Genomic DNA, 8,138 nt, shown 5'->3' with positions numbered 1-8,138 from the left:
GTATTATTTTATATATATGTATAATAATATTCTTTATTAAAATGTTGTCAATTATCTTATATTGAGGTTTTTTGTAGAATTAATAATAAATATACCTATTATAATAATTCTGTAATATTTGCTTCGATGTAAATTAATTTTTTTATGTATACCTAATATACCTTTCCGACTATGAGTGTAGCGAAGAATGCAGTGGTTTTACTATCATGTGTTTTTTACACACAGGTTGGGAGGGGGCGTTTTTTTTCTTACCTGGTGCGTAAAATTCTTAAATACGTCTCTGACAGTGGCCCACATGTAACTAACTGTACAGCAGAGCAACATCCACTTAACCACCTTTTTAGTTTTTTTTTTTCTATAAAAACCAATACAATTTTATTTGTAGTCCAAAAAGCAAGGCTGGGCATTAACAAGTTAATAAGTTAAAATTAAGTTACTTTTAACCAAGCTAATTAACGAGTTACTTTTTATCTTATATTATTCAGTAACTTACGAGTTAATTAATTTTATTGCCACGTTAAGTAAATTTTTTTTCTATTTTGTAAAAATTAATTTTATAAAAAAAAATCACAAATATTAAACATTATAATTAGTAAATAATAATTTATAAAAATAGTTATTATATTGTTTATGCACAGAAAATATTATACAACAATATTATAGACGGAAATGTTATAAGGGTTACTGTTAATATTACTTTATAACAATATTGTATAGTATCTATTATCTGAAATTTTGAATAAAAATATTAACAATTATCTTTGCTAATAGGGACACATTTCATTTAAAATGGAGTAATTTAAATAAATATATTAAAGAAACGTCGAGGGCCTATGTACAGATAAGTTTATATTATAAGTATAACAAGTATACAAATCAAAAACGTACAGGTTAATAAAAAAATAATTTTAAAAAGAAAAAGATTTATTCTTGTTGGCGATGCACAATATTCTATAAATTAACCAGTTACAGTAGTTAGTAGTGTAAAACCGTAAAGAGAATGAATAGAGATCATTAGGGCTAGGATTTATATGCATTTGTATGTTTTTTTCCTTAAGTCCAAATTGATTGGTTGCCGGATTTGTCCACGATTTGGCTTATTCTCGTTTAAATAGAACAAATTTTTTTCTGCACATTTTTGCATATTTTGAACATAGTGCATATAATTGCATATTCATGGATTTTTGAGAATTCGATTTTTTTTTACTCAAATTTTTAAATTATTATAAGTTATTGTGAATTTGAAATGGTGTTTATTTCACGAAATCGATAGTTTTGGTTTATCCGTTGAATTGTCGTACGTATATAGTATAAATAGTATAAGCCTAACCTATCTCAATTCTTATATCAAGTATTTGATATAATAACAACGATTACAGACAAAAAACACTAAACCGGCTGAAACCACTAAACTTGGCCGTTTTGGCATTTCAAAGTGTTGGTAATTGTTGCAATTCATATTCAAAAAGGTGACACTAGTTTGGAGACGATACGACTAAGTCGAACATGAACTTGGCACCCCAAGTGAACTTTTTTTACTGGCGTGAAAATTTTTCGCAAATATTTTAATACATTTTAATTTAGTAACAACGCGACATGCACTTTTCACACAAATAGGTACGTTTCAAAGTACCTAAATTATCATTGAATTTTATAATTAATCTTACATATTAAAACAAACTATACCAAATAATGAAAATAATACAAAATAAAAATATGTCGACTGTGTGTGTCATGTCGTAACACTATATTGGTGTACTGAGTGTGATTATTTTTCAGTTCCAAATCTATTCAATATACCTATGTGGTGTTTATAAATCAATTATATTGATATGCAAATCCATATTTTATTATACTTGGTACAATATTTGATATTATATAACAATTAACAGACTATAAGCTAGTCCAAATGTTAGCCTCTCATTAATAATGTAAAACTGACTACTATGAATGATTTATATAATATTTTTTAGATTTTTTTGATTTCCAATGGAAAGGAATTAGTGTTCATATTTATTTATTTAAAATTTTTACTGAAATTTTTAAATGTGATCTTGTGGAACAATACCTATATCAACATTGAACAGTAAACTACCCTCGGGCTTATAATATGGTGTTGGTCTTGAATCCTATATACATTTTAGCCTCTGATAAAATAAAAATTGGAAGTGGCGCGTATACAAACGTGTAAAGTAAATAGTTATATTATTATTGTTGTTAATGACGAGGTTACCCTAATAACATTTAAGTTTATAATATATTAATATATTTAATGATTCAAAAAATGCTATTTCGATTAACTGCATCGGCAAAGAAAAAACGGGGTTAGTATGCTTGGTGAATTACCGTGTACCTATATGGTATAATATTTTACAAAATATATTTTAAAAACCTTAATAGTTTTTCAAAGAACAAGTGTCTTATTTTAGGAATTAAGATCCTCCAGTAAACTCAATCTGAAAATTCTTTGCAAATCTCGATCTTTTACCAACCCTTGACAGCCAGTAAACATATTAAGTAAACAATTTTCAAAATATTCTATACATTGTTGAAAGACAAATCCACCCTTAACATAACATTTTTCAATACTATGAATTTTTCTAAAAGATCACATGACTCTTTCTTTATTGTAATAGCCGTTTTATGTTCGTATTTCTTGCCATATATTTGTAAAGTTGGCACAAGATTATTATAAAAATTAACTTTCTTCACAGATACATTATTAGTGTCTTGTTGATAAAACCCTGTTGCGTTTTGTGTATGAAGATGTTCACTCTTCCAATATAAACTATTAGTCTATGAAGTACAACTTCCTTGGACATTTCAAATATAAAACCGTGTATATCCAATGTAAAATCTTCAATTCTCATGGAAGTTTAAGCTGTATTATCTGAAAGGTTATTATATTTTCAGTATTTGATTTCAATGTTGGATTTAAATTATAAGTTAAAATTTATTTTAGTTATGTAACGCACAGTTTTATTTTTTATTTGTCTGTTGCACATTGATATTTTTGTGCCACATACCTAGTTTTCTATTATCAATTAGTTTCTATAAAGTAACTACTCAAACTTAATTCTAATTAGATCCTGTTTAAAATATAAATTTAAACTTCAGAAATATGGATGATTTTAATCAACCACTGTTTCAAGTATAGAAATTATTAAATAAACATTTGATGAAAAATTCTAGTACCTACGGTTAATAGTTTTCGAAGAACAACAAAATAAGAAGATTGCTATATAAAAATTTGTTTAAAATTGACTGTTGAGTATATAATGTCTTACATTTATAGAATTATACTATCATAATACTAATATTTCTGTTACATTTCTTGATAAAATAATTTTGTAGATAGATATATTTTAGTTGGTAGATTAGATAGGTTTAATATTATATTCAGACCTTTAATAGCTAATTGACAAAATAAAATTAAGGCCCGTATGCATACTCACTTTATGACTATGTGCTAAGAATTTTTACATATTACCTTGTACATTCTTTTTTTTCTGACGACGACTGTTCAGCAGCTTCATTATCTATTGGACTTATGAATTGATCTTCACATGTACTCAATACACACCTCATTAATTGACACTGGCGAAGCATCAGGTGCTAATGTATTGAAAAAATGAATTTAAATTTTAAATTATTATATAGATTTCAAATACAATTTTATTATAAAAAAGAAATATGACATCAGAGAAAGATTATTTAAAAGGACATTCCCAAATCATTATCTTGGATTAACTGATTTAAGAGGAACAATAACTATTTTAAGCATGTTTATCCAACAAAAAGAAAAGGGAATTGTGGTTATGAACTAGTGTTTTTACTGCATGGATTTGCTTTATTCGATCTTCTTTCTTATATTAAATCTTAAAAAGTTTATTATATTGTTCATTTTTTCTTTTTGTTATTACATTATATAGCAAAATAAATAAATGAATAAAACCTTGTATTTACTGTCGTATATTGCAGACAGTCGTCAAAATAATATTATTCAATATATATGTAATATAGGTGGGAATATTTTAAATTGTAAATTATTGACATAGGTCAGGCCAGCGAAGCAATAATGTGCTGAGGCGACAATAATATTTTCTATATAACACCGCCGTACGCGCAGGCACGGCCCCGATGTCGCCGAGTGATTCGGCGAGGACGTAGCTACGACGTGCGTGTGAAACGCCGATCGTAGTACGGGCTAGGCGATCTGAATTTGTTAAGTGTTTTATTTATGTTTGTTTTAATACAATAAAAGTGTTTCCGACCTGAAAACCCGAGTTAAACATTATTTTAGTCATTCTTACGTTCTTACCTTTTATAGGAACAGCGCCGGGATATACGTACTATGTGTCAATGAAATATTATTAAACTGAATAGTGCCAAGGTATATGTAATCTTTGAGTCATTTCAACTAGATAGGAACGAACTAAGAATTGACAAGCGCATACCATCGTACCTCAACGACTTAACAGTGCCATTCTAATTAACTTTAGACAGTGTCATTAACTAGAGAATACGAGGGTAAGGCGGATAGTTGGTTTACCGCGTATTGTCTAATACGGGTGATACCACATTACTTCAACTATAATAATAGAATGCTAATCAATAATTAAAAAGTTAATACAAAATAAAATAACAAATAATTAATTTTTTCTTACCATAATCTAGAAATAATGATAGAACTGCGCCTGGTTTTAATCTGTTTTTTAATGCAGTATCCATGAAACATTGTAATTCAATATAAGTACTACTAACTCTTGTACCACGTTTTACTATTTTAGTAGAATCTTTTTTTATTCAACATTTTTCTATCCACTTTTTTCTTAGCGTGAAGACGTGAAAACGATAGACAAAGAGACTAAGATTCTCTGAATGCCTGTTAAAGCAGTTTTTAACGGAACATCGTAATACAGATCCTAAAGTATTGTCCTTTAAAATTTAAACAAATTATTCATATTAAAAAAAATATATTTATATTGGGAACAGGTAGGTTGCCAATTATAAAGTACAAATTAAAATATAATATGAGCTAAATATATATTTTAGTGATATAACATTCAATAGTTTGGTTTGTATGGAGTCTATATATTTAGGATAGTCTAAAGACTATTTTTTGTAGAAACTAGAGGGTATATATCCCTCTATGTCTTTGTAACCAAAATAATGAACTACATAGTACTGGTTGTGAATAACATAGAATCAGAATGTTACTCGCTACTATAGAATACTTGATAACCCAGCTAACCTTTCCCAACTGTTGTTCAGGTGTTAGCTAAGAATAATTATTGATATTTTACAATCAATAATTCTCAGTACCTCTTTGGCCGTACAGTATACCTATGATGCAAAACAAGTTGTGTGTACATATTTATTCTTATATTATGATACAATTAACAGCTTACAAGATGATTATTTCCTTATAGTAAATATACACATGGCTTTGTTTGGGCGTTATTAGTTGACCATTCTGATTTTAAATTTTACAATCACACAAATCTCCGATTATTTATAGTAGATATTTCCAAACAATACACTAGAATTATATCCCGAGAGTTTTCCAAAAAGAGTACACACATTGGTGGTCAAACTACTAACTCTTTTATAAATATAAGTGGACAAAAATATTACTGATGTCTAATTAGAAGCACTAAAAATTACTAAAGAAGAGATACCAGGACGTTGAAGACCAAGGCCCTTCATATTCAACAAGGAAAGCATGGAAAATCATAAAAAGTATAAAGATATCAGACTGTATTGACCATGTTTATTAAAAATATCAATACTTATTTACTGACCGACACATTATCCTCATTGATTTTAGTCAGTCTAGAAGACCGTCCTGGTGATTTAAAATTATTTACAAAAGCATTTTCAATATGTTCCTCTTTGTAAAATTCAGATTCTATGTAATCACTTTCATCACAATAAGCCTATTTTCTAGATTTTTAAATAAATGTAAAAACAAAACTAGTGAAATACAATTTTCATTAACTCACCTTATAATATTTTGTTCCATTGGTAAAATAACATTATTTCCAGTTTCAACATCATTACTTTGAGTAGCATAAATATATAAAAATAAAAATACTATTGAAGATGAAAAATTTAATTATAGTGATCAAGAAATGTTACTTAGAAGGAAATCCATTTCGATCATAAGGTTGGGGAATAGCATTATATAATAAAAATCACCTTTTTCCTGGCTTATAGTTTTCTTTTAAAAAATGATCACTACATATTATATGTTGCCATTCATGACAACGATCAATTCCTAAAACTTTAAACCATTCTCTATAACATATAATATCAATGAAAACAATAAATTGCTAATGTCAGATTAGGAAAATAAACACAAAGTAGAAATTATTAGGCTAAACAGGTTCAAAAATATTTTACAATATCCCGCACCAGGATAATGAACCACGTAAATAATATTATAAAAAAATCAGCTAGTAAATTTCTAGAACCAATTGATACTCATGGTAAAGAACTACTGGACTATTGGCTTTGGTGTTATTAGATGTATTATCCCACACTATACACTTATGCATTTTCAAAACGTAGAGTGTTATATATTATTATCAAAAATAAATTAAAAATAATTAATATAAAAGTGCAACCGCCAAGACCAATTTGACAAGTCAGATATTGAAGTTAGCCTTATCAGCAGATACTTATCTGTATTGCATGCAGTTGGAACTCAGAAAAAAGAATTCGATCAATGGACGTGGCCTCGATCACTCAGTTTTGGAATGTATACGACACACTGTATTCCTGTCTCCTATAGACCGATGATTTTGTTTCGAGGAGTAAGTTTTCTCGTGGTAATTAATTCCCATAGAATAGTAGAGTGGTTAGGTATCGCGTGTCGTATTTTTCAAAGGTATAGTATGCTTAAAGTATAATACATATAATATAATATGTCTACTGCAATCTCGCCGAGTACTGTACAAAGCACACGAACAAAACCAAGAAAAACATAGCTTTTTGATTTCACAGTCACAAATTTGATGAGATATTATTTATAATATTAAAAATTAATGTTTGAAAATAACCTTTTTATTATTTAGCCAGACACACGGTAAAAATGAAAAAAAATAATATTCTATCCCGAAAAATACAAAAACATAAGACAACCGACTAGCGATAAGCGGAACTATATAACCACAGAATATTATGATATTATAGAAGTGACACCATAGAATATTATAGAAGCGACACTCTCGGGCGTCCAATGTTAATGAGTCCAGAATTGTTCATGGCCTTGAAATTGTTCGTAACTCCTTGTCTTACCGCCAAGCTTACAACATCATTCTTGTTGATAATGGTGCGACAAAAGTATTATAAAATATAAATATAATATTAAATTCAATTTTTTTTGTTTTTTATTTTTTAATTTTGTACGATATGAATGTATAATGGATAGACGGATCACGGATAGTATATATTTTAAGATATTTATTCAATGTTATTGTAAGTATTTTTTTTCAGATATTAATTTTTTAGTGTATAAGTTCTTATTATATTATAAACAATTAATTATCTACCTTCTATAAAGGTATAAGACAAGCTTGTATTAAAGCTTAGAATATTAAAGTTTCATAATGTTCTATGGTTGAAGGTAGAGAATTACAATTCACTGTTTTTTTATTTTTGTTTCCCCGAATTATTATATTTTATTGTTCATGTTCAAAATATAAGGCTAACTATCTACACAACGTGCGTCTTTGCTTACTTACCTTTTTTTATATATAAATTCTGATCTTGGTAAAAAGTAGTGTCCTACCGGCATCCCGTACCACGTAACGGTCACGGTCATAACAACACCGGTAGACACAACATAACTATATATAACTATAAAATCACGGTCTTGGATTATTATAAATCCGTAACGGATACTTTTGTTCGTTTCATCGGTTCATAGTTACAAATTACCAAATGGTCCCCAATATTAGAAGTTTGTTTTTTCCACCTCCACGTATGGCGTAGGTACGATTTTATGATTTAAAACATTACACATTAACACGAGAAAAATTACAAACGAACAATAATTATTACGCAGTAATTAATAAATCTGGAAAGTATGTAACCGGAATAAAAATAATCGGGAAAGTATTGCGTACTTAGGT

General features: G+C 28.1%; 1 pseudogene; it reads right to left on the bottom strand.

Moving 5' to 3' along the window:
- Positions 1 to 2,425: 2,425 nt before the first annotated feature.
- On the bottom strand, positions 2,426 to 7,828 carry LOC132937284 (uncharacterized; annotated as a pseudogene).
- Between the last annotated feature and the right edge of the window lie 310 nt (positions 7,829 to 8,138).

This window comes from Metopolophium dirhodum, chromosome 1 (genome assembly GCF_019925205.1).
Source record: "Metopolophium dirhodum isolate CAU chromosome 1, ASM1992520v1, whole genome shotgun sequence".
Taxonomy (NCBI): Eukaryota; Metazoa; Arthropoda; class Insecta; order Hemiptera; family Aphididae; genus Metopolophium; species Metopolophium dirhodum.
This window is presented reverse-complemented; position numbering and strand designations above follow the sequence as displayed.